General features: G+C 29.9%; 1 pseudogene; it reads right to left on the bottom strand.

Annotated features, from left to right (window-relative positions):
- LOC149565411 (squalene monooxygenase SE1-like) overlaps positions 1-19,085 on the bottom strand; it is a 72,582-nt pseudogene extending 53,497 nt beyond the window's left edge.
- Between the last annotated feature and the right edge of the window lie 1,454 nt (positions 19,086-20,539).

The following is a 20,539-nucleotide window of genomic DNA, read 5'->3' as shown; positions in this document are numbered from 1 at the left end:
ATGTAATAGAGAAAACTATAGATATAAACATTATAACTCTTTGGTTCACCTTGTCTATTTAGAAACATTATAATGATATTTTATTAGATTACTGGCTATCCAAGGAAGATCAACATACTTAAAATTGTGCACAAAATCAGCAGATAAAAATAACTAATCCATTTCATTTCATTTATGTAATTTAGAATGAAAAATCTAGGTGATTCTGTGGGTTACTATGCCATGATTTTGATATTGGAAGGAAATTTGAGCTTCCAATCTCACCAAAATACAAACTCTTTTCAGCCCTTCACTCGATCTATACTTCTAAAAATAAATATATTAAAGAATTTGTATTTTCCATGGTATGGAATTATCATTATAGCTCAAAATACCAGCAATGGCCTCTATACAGAACTTGAGTATAGATGTTGCCAAAATGATTAGAGAGCTACACATGTAAGAATTTTTTAGGATTTCTTGTTCCTAATAGTAGTGCAAATTATGTAAGACTTGGTTATTAGACACACTAATGTCACTTACAATTGACAAGAATTCACATGTGACTCTATAAATTGGGTGACAAATTCTTGTATGACATGTAGCAAGGTCATGTCTAGGTTGTCAAGGGGACATTACAAGCATTTAATCTTTAATTTTATTTTTTTTACATAGATTTTCCTTTTTTGGGCCTCTCGATTTTAAGTATTCCATGTTGCAATATTCTTCTCAAAATGAACTAAGCATTGTTTTAAGAGTTTGATTCCCTTTAACAAGAAGGATATTCTTGGCTAGGGTTTAGTAGTCCTATATAGTTCTTTGTTTCTCATTTATTTGGCTACAAAATAGAGTATTTGATCATTTTTTATGGGATGAATTTTTAGTGATATTGTATGTTTGAGAGTCAATATTTCCCAAACATAACAATATCCCTAGAAACAACTTCCCCTTAGCTTTTAATGCTTGGAGTTATCTCTTCTCGTATTATTTTTTTCATTATAGTTATGTTGTATTGATGATTAAATTGGTAGTTGCAGTAGTTAGTAGGTTTGTATTTTATCACTCACCTTTAGGTCTTGTATGACTTGTGAGGTAGATACCTTGTTATGGGATCGGTATGGTTTTGTATGTTTTCCTTGGTCAGATACATTTCATCATGGCTCCATTAAAAATAATAATGATGATCTATACTTTGCACCAATTAAGATTGTTTGATGGTGTCTTCCTTCCAAGCAAGACAAATATTAACTGATCAAGTCTTTGATTGGACACCTTCCCCTTTTGTTGGTGTAGCCTGAGAGTTTGTTTCATAGAATACACCAAAAATGGGAAGGTGTAATTTCCTAGACTATTCCTTCTAGGATTCAAGTTTCTTATGCCTTCCCTCATAGGTATTTGGGTTTGGCAGTTTTTGTGCCTTGTAACTTGGGGACGATCAACTTTCTTTTTGTTTTTCCTTATAGAAAATGTGATATCAAATAGAAATCGGTTAGTATTAGTGTTGGCTTCCATTGAATATCTTTAGACATCTTTAATTAAGCCGATAGGCTTATATGTGGGAGCTTTGCTCCCGGTTTTTGCATTTTTTTGCCAAGAAATTGTCAGCCCTTGTCGATTTTCATACTTTCTAATAACGAATTTTTATTTTTGTCAATTTCTATTTTCTACTCAATTAATTGATTTTGTTTAGCCTTTATTTATAATAAAAAAACTTCATTGTTTCTAATTCAATCACTAAGTTCTATTTTCTACTCCTCATTTAAAGGATTTTGTTTAATATTTGTCTAGAAAATCAAACTTGTTTTATTCAAAATGGAATGGTGGAGTTTGTTACAGGAAGGGTTTGCCCAATATTTTTTTTCTTCATGTTAATTTAAAATTGTTTGTGCAGATATATTTTCTTCATATTTATTTAAAATTGTTTGTGCAATGGGTAGGGTTTATTTATCCATTTCCTTGATCAACATTGTTGACAACACCAGACAATTCATGCAAAAATGCAAGGTAAGTCTCTTGTTACAATTTTTCTAAGTTTGTTTATGAAATCTTTGAATCATTTTTTGTAATGTTGATATTTTGTGCACTTTTATAGGATTGATATTTTGTTGTCAAATTTATGAAATCTGAATATTTTGTGTTTTCTTGTCAGAGCATAATAAAGATTTGAAGGGTCGCTATTTCTGATATTATATATAGCTATTGGTGAAATATACAATGTCTATATCTTTTAGGCTTCAAATGCTACTCGAAATTTAAAGTGGGGTCTTCATTACATCTTTGGCATCTAATAAGTTATATATTTTAGGCATGTAGGCCTATTGATGTCAAATGTGATATCTAATAAGTTGTATATTTTATTAAGTCTTCATACCTAAGTGGTTGTATCTTCCTTACTTTATTGTATATATTCTTTCACAATTTTTCCTTAGTCAATTGAAATGTATTACATGACCAAATCTAATTAGTACAAATTGCTACATAAATACCAAAAAATATATGGGGTGACTTTAATGAAGTAAATGCAATAGATTCAAACCTAAGATATATTATTAAGATGTTTCTAATTAGCATTTCTCTAAATTTTTAGGATTGGAAAATAATTTTGAATATAGAAAAAATATTATAAAATTTATAAAATAGAAGATTATGAAAAATAACTATATGTTTTGAAAGTTTTGAGTTTACAATTACAATGCACGCTTTTAACATTTTAAAAGTTTGTATCAATTTAATGATGTAATATTTATAGATTTTCATATTTCAATAAAAGAAATAAATTTTATAAATGTTGAAAATCTAATGAAAAGGAAATGTCATATTTTGGAAGATCTTTAATATAACTTAATGTTTTGTAGATTTTAATATTTTAATAATAGAAGCAAAATCTACAAAATTAGATAATCTAAAAAAGAAGGAAACTTCAAAAATTTGGAAGATTGTTAATAGATATATGTTTTAAAAAATAGATTTATAACTAGATATTTTTTCTAATTAAAAATATTTATATATTAAAAACATATCTTCCTAATAAAATTCTAAAGCCTTTTATGAAAAATGAAATATTAAATAACAAAATAAGAAACTTTTTATTTATTTTTTATTTTCGTTAGTTCATGGTCTAGACTTTTTGGAACTATAGGGAATGGTTTTAGCCGCTAGAAATTTTGAGAAATAAGAAGAGCTTGATATGTTAAAACAAGATGTGAATAATATTTGAATAAGGTGAAAAATATAAAATCTATTTTATGAATTTTATTTTCACTATTTTTAATAATTAGAATAAAACACAAATAAAATTATTCTAAAATGATAAATATTTGAATGTCACATACAATTTATCATCTAATTAATCATATAATTGTTTGAGACTTTTAATTTTAAGGACAATGACATATCCTTGTAGAAAACTTAACATAAATAGTCTTAACTAAAAAATTGAAAATGAAATAAATAAATAAATAACTATTAAATTTATGTGGGCAATCTTCATTGTTATATATACTACAATAGAAACAATTTTTTATATATTGTTATATATACTTAAAATTTTTAAGACTTTATAATAGAAACATTTGTTATTAAATTAAAAATTATAAATAATGAAAACTAATTTAAAAATATTTATTTTGATGGTTGATATCAATTATCAAGAGAAAATATAATAATAATAATATTTAAATAAAAACATTTATTTTAAAAATAGAAAGTATATATTAGAATCTAATTTAAAATGAAATATTCAAAGAAACTAAGAAAATCAAAAAATAATAATCTATATTTTTTATCTTATATCTTCTATATTTGTAATTTAAACTATATCTTCTTTTCTGAAAGATTTTTTTTACCATTTATTTATAATAAAAAAATTCTTTATAATAGTGTTGGTAAACCAATTTTTCATAATGGTATTTTCAGCTCATGTTAGGAAAAAAGCTCATTATGGGAGAATTTGTTTGTATAAAAGATAAAGCCAAAATTTTGAGATTTAATTTTTTTTTTTTGTATTTATGAAACAACCAAACTGCAAGGCCTTAGTAGATTTCATAGAGCTTATCTTAAATTGTTCATTAATTAAATAATCATGATAGATTCTTTGCAATAATATGAACACAAAGCTTGAATATTTTTTAATCAATTTTTTATACATTTTCTTTAGATCATGAAATTTGTGAACACATTATTATGATAATTCTAAAACATTTAGTGACATAAATTTGGATATTAATTTCAAAATTTCTTTGATGGAGAAGAGTTCAATGATTGATGAATTGGGTTTAGCTTTACATTGGAGAATTTTTGAAACATTTTTGAATGTTATCTTATTATATTCAAAATATGTAAGGAAATTTTATAATCTATATTAATAGATTGATTTTGTTTCATTTCTACATAGTAGTCTACTTTATTAGTTATATGTGTCCATTGCTACAAATGTATTGATTCTAAATTGTACTTATATGGTAGCAAATAGTAATTACAATTTTTCATTTTCCACTTATTGTGTATGTAAGATTATTTGTATATATTTATTTACATATTTTAACCTATGCTCACACTTACTATAGAGGTAAATAAGTATTTTGAGAAATTTAGGATTGTTCTAATTAAGTTTATAAATTTATTTTGTTTTCTTAGAGATTAATTCAACCTACAATCTTATAGTATTTTATATTTATTATTATATAGAAATATGTTAATTAGTAAATTTATAATAATAATAATAAGTAGGAGATAGTTTCCACAGCTAGTCAAATTGTGATATTGCTATCAGGATTTAACTTGTGATTTTTGAGTCAAACTCATTGACCCATGTTTCATGAGTAGTGATTCAACATGAATCCATCTCTCATGAGAATAAATGGAACACTTAGCACACAGTTAAATCCTAATAGCAATATCACAATAATAATAATGTTCTATTTATAGTTAAGAATTAAATATTTCAATATTTTTATTATTTGATATTAAATTTATTATTAAAATTTCAATTTATTGATAAATATAAAAGCATTTAAAATAGCAAGTAGACAATAAAAGAAAAAGAAACAAAAATCAAAATGAATCATTTTAAAGTTAAAAAGAATAAAATTATTATTTTATATAAATGATATTTTAAAAAAAAACTAATGCACACTAATTTAAAAATTAAACTTAAAAATAATTGAAATAAAACCAACCAATGATTAAAATCATATAAGAGAAGACCTGAAAAAATAACAAATAAAAACAAAAACTTAACATTATCAACCATGTCTAGAAGATGTTAGTTGATATAATATTAAAAATATGTGAAAGTATATTTTTGTTATCAACATAATTATTGCACCTTTAGAAATACTAGTAAATATAAATTATTTTAGATTAAAAATAATTATTTTTATATGAATATATTGTACAATGAAATGCTACATAATGAAATTGGTTTTTCTTTTTTAAATTTAAAATTAAAATTATTTATATATTATAAATTTGATTTTTCTCTTCATAAAAGTAAACTAAATATTACACATAAGATCATATTTTATAAAATATGTACTTCAAAAATATAACAGTTGAGGTGGCCAAGTTTTCAATTTAAATATTTTCAAGGCAATAGTATCAGGATAAGTTGAGCCTAATAATTCATACAAATATTTGGATGGTATAAGGATAAGTTAGCCTAAAATTTATACAATTAATTTTTGAAAAGATTCTTTTGATTAATTTTCTTCGTGTCAAATATATCATTCCTATCGACTTATCGTTGCATGTACAAAAACATGCAACTGCTAGTATTATTCTTGTTTTAACCTGTAATGTTCCATATCCTTGATTGGATTGCCTTCATCCTTCCCTTTGCATTTCCTACTTTGGAATGTCTTGTCCTGTTATAAAAGGAAGCACGCGTTATATGTTAAGCATAGGTTCAATCTTTAGTCAAGCCCAAAAATGGAAACAATTATAGATAAGTAGGACATGATCAATTATAGAGTTACACGGACCTATAACACAAATTGCATTTAATAGGTCGATAACTAGATTGATTGTCAAAGATATGTTAATGTCCTCTCATTTTCTAGTAACGAGAGTAGCATTTAGAATTCTGGGAAGAGAACTCATTTTTAATACAGATCAGTATAGAATTCCCTCTGTATTGCATCAATGTCTATGGCTATGGTCCATATGCTGGAGGCTCAGAATATGGAATAGAGATTTTACGCAGAATACCAGGGAAGATATTTATTAATATCAACATGGCTCGAATGATACCCAGACCTTGAAACTATAATTTAAATCTGATTGGAAGGAATAATGTTCCCTTGTTTCCTATAGTGTTCACTTCGGACCAGAAGAGATTTATAAAATGGAAACTAGTCATAAGATGGAATGTAGACTTTTTGGTGCATTTTCTCCATGTTGGATACCTTCCCTCTTTTGGTTGGATTGACCAATTTATGAAATGAGATCGAGTTAGTTTGTGGGAGGATATTGAAAACATCAATCTCAAATACATCAAGTGAAATGATCCCTATGTTGAGTTGTTTGATTCGGATGTTACCTCTTCTCCATAGTGACTTCCATTTTGATGATTTCTAATGTAGATTAATGAGTGTATAGGTATAATCCCTTTGGCTGCAATTGAAAAAGAAGGGCAATGTTCTTGAAATTATGTTCCTGATCAATATGAATTTTTCTTTTATATAAAATTGGAGTTATGTATTGATTAAGGATATTTGTGGTTGTAATTTATAAGCTTATACTAATACTTCTTTAAATCTTTATTTTTGCAAAAATAGTATGATTTTTTTTATTAGTAGGCATATTTAATAAATATTATTCCTCCATACAAGCAATCCTTCATATAACAATGAAAAAATGGATTTCATTAAGCTTTAGATAACTAAAAAAAAGATCTTAGTCAAGATTGAATTATAGGTAATGTAGGGAAGGATTCAAAAAAGTTAACAACGTTAACACTCACGAGACAATCATGGAGTACTAAAATGTCTATTTTGCATATAAAGATTGTAAGGGCAAAACCAAAGATACATATCTCATCTCTTATCTTTGGTGTCCTATTGAGATGGGTTATGTAATTTTAATATTATAAACCTTGGCCTTATGGCATATTACCGATAAAACAAAAAATCATTAGTCTTATGTGGTTTTCGACAATTTCATTCCGATGTGTTTGGTCTCATCAATGTTGCTTCTTTATAAAAATTTGCATATTTTGTTTCATTAATTAATTTTTAGGACATATTTATTTTCTCAAGAGTAAGTGTGAAGCAGTTATTTAATTTAAAGAGTTAAAGGCTTTGGTTGAGAACCAAAGTAGAAGAGAGATTCCAAATTCAAAGATTAACAATGGTGATGGAAATTATTTGGTAGAATTTAACAATTTATGTTAAGAGCGTGGAATTGAAAGACATAATATAACTCCATAAACCCCACAACAAAAAGGAGTTACAAAGAGGATAAACAAGACATTGATAGAAAGGTCTAGGATCATGTTGAGTAATGGTGACCTTGAACAATTTTTTGTAGGTTGAAGTTGTAGCTACATGCTTTCTAGTAAAAAAATGCCTACATCAACTTTTTTTAGAAGGAATGCACATAAATGTGACTTGGGAAAAAGCTTTTGATTAGACATCTCATAGTAATCAGTCACAAGGCATATACACTTGTGTTGAATGATAATATCTAAGTTGGAAAGTGAGGTGATAATATGTACCTTCATCATCTATGGCATCAACATGAAAAGGTACAAGCTTTGTAATCTAATGGCCAAGAAGGTTCTCTATAGTAGAAATATAATTTTTACAAAGATGAACCTTCCATTGTTGAACCACAACCAAAGAAAAAAGAGAACAACCACATACTCTAAAGAGAGATGAATCACATCCTCTAAAGAAAGATGAATCACGTACTCTTGTTGGACCTAACAATGAGGATATCTCTAGCAAGTTCAAAGAACCTCAATAGTGGTCATTGAGGTCTACAAAAATTAGAGAACAATTGAAATTATTTAGTTATTCATTATAGGATTCCAATTATATTTTTGTCTTGATTGCTAACACTAATGAGCCTAGGATTATTAGAAAGGTTATGGGTATGGATGTTGTAGATTCCTCAGTGGAAGTCATGGGCAAAGACATGGATGCTTTGAAGAAGAAAAAAGACATGAATTTGGTACCTTTTCCTAAAGGCTACAAACCCATTGGTTGTATATTTAAGTGTCAAAGTTTGGTCTTGATGACAATGTTGAAAAGCATAAAGCATGATTAATCATGAAGGAATATTCACAAATGGAGGGAAATTAATTACAAGGAAATAATATCTCATATAGAAAAGTTGACATCCAAAGACAATATTCCTTTAGGGTGATTTAGAAGAAGATGTTTAGATGTCACAACTAAATTATTTCATTATAAATGATAAACAAAATATGGTATAAAGTTGAAGAAATTTCTCTATGGTTTAAAATAGTCTTCTTAAATATGGTACCGAAAGTATAAAACCTATTTGTTAAATTCAATAATTCATAGGTCTAAATTTGATCATTGTATTTATTCCAAATTTAACAATTGCATCATTCTCATTATTCCATTGTGTGTTGATGGTATGTTTTTCATAATGGAAAATCTTTGGTTTCTAACTTGAACTCTCAATTGTTAACACAATATGAGATTAATGATATGGGTGAAGCTAGGTGCATTTTAGAGATGCAAATCAAAAGCTAGTAGAAAGCTTTGATTAAGCTAAAACAAGTATGTGAACTCTGTATTGGAGAGATTCAACATGACAACATAGAAATCCTTGGTAGACCTCATTTTGCAAGGAAAGTAAATTATGTGTAGTGTCCAAAATATTGAATTGAGATTGAGGAGATGACGAAAGTAAAATATGTGAGTATTGTAGCCATTTTGATGTATGTTATGGTTTGTACAAGGCTAAACATTGGCCAAGTAGTGGGAATCCTTGGTCTATGGTTTATCTTGCGTAAGTTAGATAGGGATGCAACGAAGAGAGCATTCTAATATTTAAAAGGTCGACTCAACTTGTGACTTAGCTACATTTTTATGTATGTTATGGTTTATACAAGGCTAAACATTTGCCAAGTAGTGGAAATCCTTGGTCTATGGTTTATCTTGCGTAAGTTAGATAGGAATGCAACGAAGAGAGCATTCTAATATTTAAAAGGTCGACTCAACTTGTGACTTAGCTACATTTTGATGTATGTTATGGTTTATACAAGGCTAAACATTGGTCAAGTAGTGGGAATCCTTGGTCTATGGTTTATCCAACATAAGTTAGATAGGGATGCAATGAAGAGAGCATTCTAATAGTTAAAAGGTTGACTCAACTTGTGACTTAGCTATGACTTGCCAATGACTTGACTATCATTCGACAAAATGAAAAAAAACCTTGAAATTTAGAGATTTTAATGATTTAAGACTAGTTTCATGCACCCTTTATTAAATATAACTTAAAGATGCTATAATGTCATCAAATAGAAGCTAACATACATAAACAAGAAATACAAATGATAAATCCATCACATACGTAAAATGTAAATAGTAGTTAAAGGAAATAGAAAACATAGAATCATATGACATAGATATATAGAATTATAAATGTTGTGAAATCATAAATGTATATAAAATCCATGAAACCAATGACATCAAATGTTCAATGAAACACATATGTGTAACTATAAAGTGAAAATTGTAAATAATAATATTGTAGACAAAAAGGAACCCTATCTGCTCAAGCCTCATCCTCATCCTTTGTAATACCCACCCGTAGTTTTCGTTTATGCTTTGATTGCCAAACTCGTTTAGGCCTATTACTATACTTTTGTTAATTTTTTAGATATTTAATTTACAGTTTTATGATATGATTTCATGACTTGGATTGGAGATATATAGTGATGATTAATTGGTTGACTATATTTCATGTGTTGTTTAATGATTATGGTTTTTGGTGCTATAATGATGCTTCAATGATTTGTAGTTAATAAATGAGATTTATTTCATAGCAATTTTAGATGATGTTTTTTTTAATGATGACTATTTCATATTCGTAAGGATGCATTGTTATACCTGAGCATTCGATGTTTAACTTGTGGTTATTATTATATTTACTCCACACTTATATGTGTATGGTGTGTGTGTCTATTTTATCTTTTGTTTGACGTGTTTGATGTGGTTAAGGAAGGGAGTTGTAGTCACCTACTAGTCGAGATCTATACGATGTACCACTCCCTGTCATTGCATGTTTAGTTTAGATATATTTATATACATGTACATGCTTATCTTTAATGTAGGATGCGTGATGCAGGGATTGACTTCCCTAAATTGTCAGGATGAGTGTGTCCTATTACAATGCTAAAATGGTGAGAATGAGAAGATAATGATCAAGTTCAATCCCAAACATAGCCTAAATACTTGTCCTACAAGGAGGACTCGTAACAAATTGTCTACCCTTTTTAAAACTCGTGAGTCTTTTGTGCGTATGTGGTTTGGTTCTTACTTGGGTTGATTTTCCTTATGCATTTCTTGAGGTTTGACTTGGTGAATTGCCTGATAGACTAGTTATTTGAGATTCTTGGATTGATAGTTGATGTTGATTTATCAAATGTTATTTAATTTTTTACAAATGGAAAAATGTTAAAATAGGACGATTTTGTATTTATTGAAATTATACGAATTTTTAGTTAAATTAAAAGATTTAATTTAAAATTCCTATTTTAGGAAAACTACGTTAAAAATGATTTAAAAATTAAATGTTAAATATTAAAATTTAAATATATTGTAGCATTATTATTTAATTAATAAATATTTAAAATAATTTAGTGACATTTAAATAATGCGCTTAAGTTATCTTTATTTATTAAATAATAAATAAATATTTTTTCATGAGTTTACTTTAAATAATAAAGTGGAGAAATAAATAAATAATAAAAAATTAATTAATTTTTTAAAAAAGTAGATTAATTGTGTAAGAAAGGAATAATTAAACTAAATAATTGTAATTTTAGAGTTGGTGGAGACAAAAACCCTAAAAGGTAATTAGAGTTCTATATTAGGGTTTTTTTGGGTCATTTTAGAGACATGGGTTTTTCGAGAGCAATTTTTGAATTTTGGGCAAGAGGAATTTTGGAAGCTTTGAAGGGCTTTGGATTAGCAAGGGTTTCACCAAATAACTAGGTTGTTAGCATTAGGGTGAGGTAGGGTTTGAGACTTGTAATAGTATGTTTCATTAGAAAAGATATGCCTGCTTCATGTCTATTGGGTGCTTGAATCTTGATTTTTCCTTCTGTTTTATTAGCTCAGATCTATGTGAACGAAATTAATTTCCTATTTGTTTCAACAGAAGAAAAAATAGAGAGAGAATCATATTTAAACAATTAGGGTTTGATTGAAAGATTTTGTGAGTTTAATCTACTATTCGATTATATTTTTCCTTTAAAAAAATATTATACATTATGTTTTTTCATTAGATTAGATTTATTTTTTTAAATATAAATTTTAATGTTATTGAGAAAATATGTCTATCATGTATCTTTAAAATGTAAAAAGATATACAATTATAAATAAATAAATATGTTTAAAATAATGTTAAAAATATATATATAAATGAATAAATAAATAAATAAGAGATGCCCATGTAAGCTTGCCCAAGAAAAAACTTGAGAACTTCTATGTCATGCTCAACTTAAGATGGAGAAAACAAATAACATGTTTGATTTTTTTTCTTTAAGGAGAAGGCCCACTATGTTTTGTAACTGATTCTTTATGTTCTAAATGTAATCTAAGGGAATACAAGAATATATTCCTTTCCATTCTAGATAACATATTAGAAATGCATGGTGATTCAAATAAAATTGTTTATTTCTTTTTTTAATTTATGAACTCATTTAGAAACTTTTTGAAAGTTCTTCATATATATATATATATATATATAATTTTAAATGTCTTGATTATAAATATTAGATAATATAATTGGTTATTATTAAATTTTATAACTAATGATAGAAAGGTATTATTTAGTCTATTAATAATAAATACTATCAAAAGGTGGTTATTTATTTCAATTAGATTATAATCATTAGATTGACAACTTTGAGAAATATAATTAATAAATAATAAATCTTTTATTGTATTAAAAATGGTTAGGGAGTATTATTTGATTTGAGGTATTTCAAATGAAGATATGAGCAACAATCTTAGGCAAATCATTACTATTTTGTTATTTTATTAGTAAAACACATCCATATGACCGAATAAGACTTTGAAAACAAATGACTTGTAACTATGTGAATCGATCTCGTATGATGGTTCTTTCTTCTATTTGTTGTTTAGTTGGCCAACTAGGACGTACACCAGAGGTTGTCTTTGCAATTTATTTTATGATATTTCTTTATTTTAGAAATTATGGCGAGTCTGTGTTTTCAATTTGGAAGTTGCATTTATGAGTTTTTCTATGTGGTGTATTTATGTTTGCTTGGGTTGGGAGTACCAACTTGTTTTTGGGTTGCCTGTTAAGAAATTGATTTTGATCATCATGGATGTTATGGTATGGGACATAATTGTGCTTTATGTGCTTACAAGAGGTCATCAAAGTGCATGTCTTTGGGAGTGGCTTGCAATAGAGGTCTGGGACCCAAAGTGGTCAGTGTTAAGATTAAACCATAGATATAAATAGCAATTACATGTAAATATAAACAATATCAAAAAATAATAGATCGCACAAAAGAAAACACAAGACACCAAGATTTAACGCGGTTCACCCAAACCTTGGGCTATGTCCACCAAACATCAAGTCCAATATTATTACTATCTAGTGATTACAACCTGATTACAATTCCTAATCTCTTATAGCTCAATATTGCTACAAGAAGCAATTTTTGCATCACACATTATGAACAACCCCTAACCCTAAGCTCTTTTATACAAGTATTGTTACCACTTTAGGGTTATGATTAATTATTACATGTCAGCCCAAAATTCTGATAAAATAGGGCCCAAAAAAATTACTTCCCTGATCAATCACCACAAACTAACAATCTCAGACTTGGGGATTGATCAGGCTCCACATTAGACAAGAATCTTCCACTTGGAGACTGATCTTGTAGCTATGTCACTACTCCATGAGGCTCCCACTAGATCAAACCATGGACTATGTTGTTCTTTTATTTTGTTCAGTCTAGAAGACCAACCAAAGTTGAAGAGGAATTCAGCTTCTCCCATGTCACTACCTTTGTAAACATATCCATTGGATTGTCATCTGTATGTATCTTGTCCAGCTTTAACTATCTATCATCTAAAACTAACCAAATGAAATGGTACGGCAACTGTATGTGTTTTGTCTTTGAATGCAAAACAGAATTCTTCACAAGATGAATGGCATTCTAACTATCTATTAAAAAAAAATTATCCCTCTAAGGGTGTCCCAATTCTTCTAGGAAGAACTGATTCCATATCATCTCCTTGGTTGCCTCTGTAGTAGCAACATACTCTATCTGTATAGTGGGTAAAGCATTAATCTTTATACAAACAAGAAACCCAACTCACTGTTGCCCCACCAATAGTAAATACATAACCTGTAGTACTCCGCCTAGTATCAATATCCCTTGTCAAGTTTAAGTCAACATAACCCTATAAATCAATAGTAGAACCCCCAAAGTGTAAATACTTACTAGATGTACCTCTCAAAATATTTGAGAATCCATTTTACTACATTTCAATGCTCAATCCCTAGATGACTCATATACTTGCTAACAACTCCCACTGCATGTTCAATATCTAGCCTTGTACATATCATAGCATACATCAAGCTTCCTACAACTGAAACACAAGGTACCTTAAACATCTTATCATCCTCTTCTGGTGTCTTGGGACACATCTCCTTAGTCAACTTCAAATGACTAGGTAAAGGTGTGCTAATAGCTTTAGCATTCTCCATAGAGAAACATTGCAACACTTTCGCAATATAATCAACTTGAGATAATGTTAATTTCATATTATTCCTATCTCTACAAATCTTCATACCAAGGATTTTTTTTCAGCCCCCAAATCCTTTATAGCAAATGCATGTGATAACTGGCGTTTTAGCCCCTTAAGATGATCTATGTTAGACCCAACTACAAGCATATCATCAAAATATAAACATAAAATAATGTGGTTGTCATCATCCATCTTTTTAAAATAAACACAATGATCTGAATGACACCGCTTATGCATAAAACTGTCAAATTTCAAATACCATTGCTAAGGTGCTTGCTTCAAGCCACATAAACTTTTCTTCAATCTGCAGACTATGTTCTCCTTACCTTTGACCTCAAATCCCTGTGGCTGAGCCATATATCTCTTCATCTAAATCACCATGAAGGAAGGTCGTTTTAACATCAAGCTGCTTTAAATGCAAATCTTCAGTAGCCACAATAATTAAAACAGTACGAATAGAAGTCATCTTAACAACGAGAGAGAATATCTCATCAAAATCAATGTCTTTTTTATGTGCAAATACTTTTACAACTAACTTGGCTTTAAATCTTTTCTTACCTCCATCCTCTTCTTTCAACCTGTAAACCCACTTATTCTATAAAGCCCTTTTACTTTCAGGCAACTTGCATAAATCCCAAGTTTTATTTTTTAGCAAAGAGTCCACTTCATCTTTCATTGCAGACTCCCATTGAGTCTTAGTATCCACTTGCACAACTTCATCATAACATTTAGGTTCACCAGCATCTCTTAGTAAAATAGAGTACAAAGAAGGAGAAAATCTTTCTAGAGGTCTACTTAGCCTTGTTGATCATCTAACATTCATTGGGATGTGTGGTATTTGTTGTTGTGGTTGTTGCACATCATGAGGAATTGCTAGAACGTCATCTTTTGGAGTATCATCAAGCACTACATACTCATCTTCTTTTTTTTGATGTTGCTACAACATTTTTTTGTACAACACTTTCTCATTGAATATGATATCCCTGCTTCGTACAATTTTATAATTTTCAAAATCCCAAAGCCTATAACCAAATTCATTAATGTCATATCCAACAAAGACACATTTCTTTGACTTAGCTTCCAACTTAGTTCTATTTTCAAAATCTATATGAGCAAATGCTTCACAACTGAAAGTTTTGAGAAAAGAATAACTCACCTTCTTACCAATTCATGCTTCCTCTGGGATACCACAACCCAAAGGAGTAGAGGGACCTCTATTAATCAAATATACAATAGTATTGATAGCCTCTACCCATATGTGTAAGGGCAACCCTGCATGTAACCTCATGCTCTTTGTATGCTACATTATTGTCATGTTCATGTGTTCAACCACTCCATTTTCCTATGGAGTCCTTGGAACAATTTTCTTTCTACAAATACCATTAGTGGAGCAATAATATTCAAATTCATGACTGCAATACTCACCATCATTATTAGATCTAAGACATTTTAATTTCCTACTAATCTCATTTTTAACCAAGGATTTTCATTTCTTAAAAGTTTGAAATACATCAGATTTCTGTCTAAGGAAATAAACCCATACTTTTCTAGTTGTAACATCAATAAATGTAACATAATAATGAAAGCCACCAAGGGAAGATACCTGAGTTGGTCCTCATATATCTGTATGCACAAGCTCTAATCTCTCACTTTTATTTTCCTTCCTAGTCTTCACAAAACTCACTCTCTTTTGTTTTCCATACACAACTTTCACAAAAATCCATATTAACACTTTTTAGACCTGGTAAAACTTGTTTTGAATGAAGTACTTTCATACCTTTCTCATTCGAGTGCCCAAGTCTGTTGTGCTGCAATATTGTATCAGAATCTAAAGTAGTTACTTGTTCTCCCTGCTCAATTGCACCAATTGTTCTTAAACATTCATTTTTTTCTTAAAAAATCAAAGTAGAAGGAACAATATGACCTGTACAAAGATATAAAGTGTCTAATTTCACACATTTTTCTACTACAAGGGAACTTTTTGAAACCTTCCAATTTTTATCATTAAAAGTAACTACACAACCCTCATCACTGAGTTTTCCTAATAAAATAAACATTTTATGTAGTCTTGGAACATGTCTTACCTCATGTAGTAGCCAATGATTCTCATTCTATAACTTAATCTTAACTTTTCTCTTTCCAACAATCTAACAGGGTTCATTATCCTCTAAATAAAAAAGCCCAAAATCCCCTTAGACATAATCAATGAAATAACCTCTATGAGGTGTAGCATGAAATGAAGCACTAGAATCTAAAACCCATGAATCATTAACACTTTTTAAAAATAGAAGCAAAGCATCCTCTTCGAAATTGTTACTTATCACATTTGCCTCCTTGTTCCCTTCTGAATTATCTCCTTCATTGTTCTTTCAAGTCCATCAATCTTTCTTCTTATGCCCTGGTTTCCCACAATACCAACAATCTCTTGGTCCTCTAGATTGAGACCTCTTCCCCTTTGACTTTCCTCTTGATTTATTATGATTTCTAGAATTATTTCCTCTCTTAATCATTCTGCCTCTACTTTGTTTGTTCAAAGCACGTCTTGATGTAGATCCACCTGAGGTTCTCCTTCGAGTTTCCTCACTCAAAATAACACCGATCACATCATCATATGTTAGGGTATTAGATCTAGAAATAGAATTACTCACATCCATTACCAAGTCATTCCAGCTTTCAGGCAAAGAACACAAAATCAAGAGAGCCCTAATTTCTTCATCAAAATTAATACCCACAAAAGATAACTGACAAGTACTGGTATTAAACTAATTTAAATGATCCACAATAGATCCACCTTTTTCCATTTTCATATTAAATAAGCACTTCATGAGAAATACTTTATTTGAAGTGGAGGGCTTTTAATACAATTTTGCTAGGGTTTCCATCAACTCTTCCACCATCTTTGCTTCTGTAATGTTGAATGTCGTTGATGGTGCTAGGCATAATCAAATGCTTCCAAGTTCTTTTCTGTCTAAAATCTCTCTATCCTCATTTGTCATAGTTCCCTGGTTCTTAGGTTTTCCTTCCAACAACTTCCATAAATCCTTTTGAGAAAGATAGTCATCTATTTGCATCTTCCATAATTGAAGGTTCTATCTATTAAACTTGTCAGCCCTCAGCTTACACTCGTCTGCCATCGCTCCCACTCAACCGTGAGACTTTCTTGCAGAGGATATCTAGAAAAAATAACCTTGCTTTGATACCACCTATTAAGATTAAGCCATAGATAGAAATAACAATTACATGCAAATATAAACAATATAAAAAAATAATAGATTGCACAGAAGAGAACACAAGACACCAAGATTTAATGTGGTTCACCCAAGTCCTAGGCTACGTCCACGAAACACCAAGTCCAATATTATTACGATTCAATGGTTACAACCTTATTACAATCTGTAATCCCTTACAACTCAATAATGTTGCAAGGAGCAATTTTTGCATCACACACTATGAACAACCCCTAACCCTAAGCTCTTTTATACAAGTATTTTTACCGCTTTAGGTTTATGATTAATTATTACATGTAGGCCCAAAATCCTAATAAAATAGGGCCCAAAAAAAAATTCCCCAAAGAAATATGAAGTATGTACAATACTTCGCTGATCAGTCACCACAAACTAATAGTCAATGCCAAGGTAACCTATTGTAAGTTATGTAATATGTGATAATCTAGTGATTAATATATTGGAAAAACACACTAAAAAGATAAGTTAGAGATATTTGACCTACCCATACCTAGAATGCTTGTATAGGCTAAGGATGGGAATGGGATGATAGTACAACTAGTTTACCTCGTCTTCTTGAGAGGGTTTTCTGGTTTTGCATGTGTCATGTTGAGGGTCCAGGGTTCAGAGTAACCAGTCCAGGGTAACTCAACACTTGAGGGTCTGAGGTCTATTGAGAGATTAGTCCAGGGTAACTCAAGCAGTTTGACCATGTGATGACACTCCCTAGAATGTAGCCTGAGTCTCCTCTGTAGATTTTGTTTGTACCTCTAGTGGTGTACTTATTGTTGGATTTACTTATTGATGAATGTAATTATTATTTTGGATATATTTAATGTCAGTGTTTACCTTCATTGTTGGTGATTGGTGATTCATGGCTAATGTACTTTTGACATATGGTTCTTGACTTGAGGTGGATATCTTTCATTGACTTCATCTTATGATTTTGGTGATTTGATCTATTCTTGGTATATGTATGATGTTGGTATTGGATTGAGTGTTCTTCCTTTTGGAGTATCTTATCTTCTTGAGTAGTATGTGTTACCTTTGAGATAGTTTTGGCTAGTAGGTATATAGTAGGTATACCTTGCCTAGGAATGTTTTAGGATTGAATAGTTGTATGTGGATTGTTCATTATCTTCCCTGCACGGAGGGAGTGGAAGCATGACTAGGTAACCACACAATCAAGAGGTAGTGTCCTCTTACCATTTGAGTCCCCCTCACATTGCCAGTTGTTGGATGTTCGATGATGCAGTTATATAGTTATCATTATTATTCTTATCTCAGAGACTTCTATTTAATTGATGTATATATGTTATCATGTATTATGATATATGATATCTATTCTCACATACCCTACAACATGTGTAGTGAATGTTAGTTATTGGACATACTTTCATTGTTTCAGTTGTATTTATACATTTTCTTATGAGATGATGTATATGTTATTCCTTGTGATCATGACATTATATTTGAAACTTAAATTAAATAATATAACTTCTTAAATGTGACTCAAGGCAAAGGAACCCTTGAGCAATGAAAACTATATTGTAATTGCTTGGATACTTGATGTGAATGTGTAAATTGCTTCTGCATTGTTATCTTGTGTTGTATAAACATTTTTTTTTCTAAATTGTTCAGCAAACTTGGTTACATGTTAGGTATATTTCTCTTAGGTTTCTGAGCGGGGCATTACATCCTTGATCTCAGCCTCAACCTCAACCTTTGAGTATCTTGTTTTCCTTCTACAACAAATGTGCATAAGGTAGGTCCTACAAGACTAAGTAACCATAGCCCTCACCTGTGAGGTGGGCTCATGATCAACATCAACAATGTGTGTACATGCATGAGAGCGTGTGACTGAACGTGCTCTATCCTCCTCTTCGGCCATAGCTACAACCTCATACTCTAAATTTTCCTAGTCAATCTAGTCACGATTCACCTCAGTGAAGACTGGATCAGTAGCCTCAGTAAGCCACTATGACTCTGGATCTATCTCCTTTAGAATGATTAGTGAGGAGTTAATGTCCAAAATCTATTTGATCATTAGATAGAAGTTGTAATGAACAAAAACAAGACCATGCAACCTTTGCATAGGTGACTTATTTTGCCTCTTCGAGTGGATGTGCTCGAACATGGACCAATTGCTCTTACATCGAAAAGTGTTACTTGGATAACTCAAAATACAAATAGCAATTTTTTAAGATTTGGGGTTGAGGGCCCAAACATTTGTCACCATCTATCTAAAATAAGGAAAAGATTAAAAATAGTCTCATTTACAAGTACAACTTTAAGGCTAAATTACAAAATCAAAAATTAAAATGCATAAGTCATAAACTTCAGAATATATTTGTACCTGGTTGTATTTATATCCGAGCATTTGTGCACATCTTGCTTGAGAAAGTCACCCCTTCCTAATTATTATACTTAGCTAGCTCAATGGTTGTAGTTGAGGTTGTGTCACCACTACGCATCTTCTACATCATTGTATATAGGCCAATAAGAACCTTCTCATCTTCCTTGAACTCAGATTGGAAATGAAATGTCAAATTAAGGTAATAAGTTATTGCATAAATGAGAATGCGAAGTTGATTTTGCCATCTCCTATCAATGTATCTCTCAAATGAGACCATACTCTCCTTCACCGCTACATATATGGATCTAATGATGTTCTTGGCCATATTCATGCTCTCATATATGTAGCTCATAGAGGACTTCTCCCATCAAAAACTTGTAAGAGAACTACAAGGTTCTCAATATTTTAAAAAAAAAACAAATTAAGCCACAAACTAAATAAAAAATAAGCAAAATTAAATAATTGAAAACAAATAAAAACATGAATATAAATTAAAAATAAAAGTATATTATTAAACAAGTAAATACTAAGCGTTAAGTTATAATAAATTTACCTCCAAAAATTCTTGAGAAGGGTTCCAAATACTAGCCTCATAAAAAATGCAAATTGTCATATCTATCCTTGCAATGGTTGTAGCAAAGGAAGAGGAAGTCCACTCCACCCCAACAAACATGCATTTCAAATTTCTCCTTGATGCCAACAAGGATTTCAATGTGAGAAAATTTGAACCAAAACTCGTGATACCAAGACAAGCTAACTCATGTTGCCTCGCGTATTGCCTCATTATGCTAAGGACCAATGTATGATTGTAAATAAACTTGCAAATATTATTGGCCCTTTCAAAGCATGATTTGACCCATTCAAGATTACTAATATCCTCCAACATGAGGTCAAGACAATGGATCGCATATAGAGACCATAAAAATTCCATCAAAAGTTTACCTGCATAAGTTTTAAATTAATTAGAGATTTACATATGTTAAAAAAAG

The sequence above is a fragment of the Cupressus sempervirens genome, chromosome 3, assembly GCF_028749045.1.
Source record: "Cupressus sempervirens isolate cs-2001-9-10 chromosome 3, ASM2874904v1, whole genome shotgun sequence".
Taxonomy (NCBI): domain Eukaryota; kingdom Viridiplantae; phylum Streptophyta; class Pinopsida; order Cupressales; family Cupressaceae; genus Cupressus; species Cupressus sempervirens.
The sequence above is the reverse complement of the archived record's forward strand: the minus strand, read 5'-3'. Positions and strand labels throughout refer to the sequence as shown.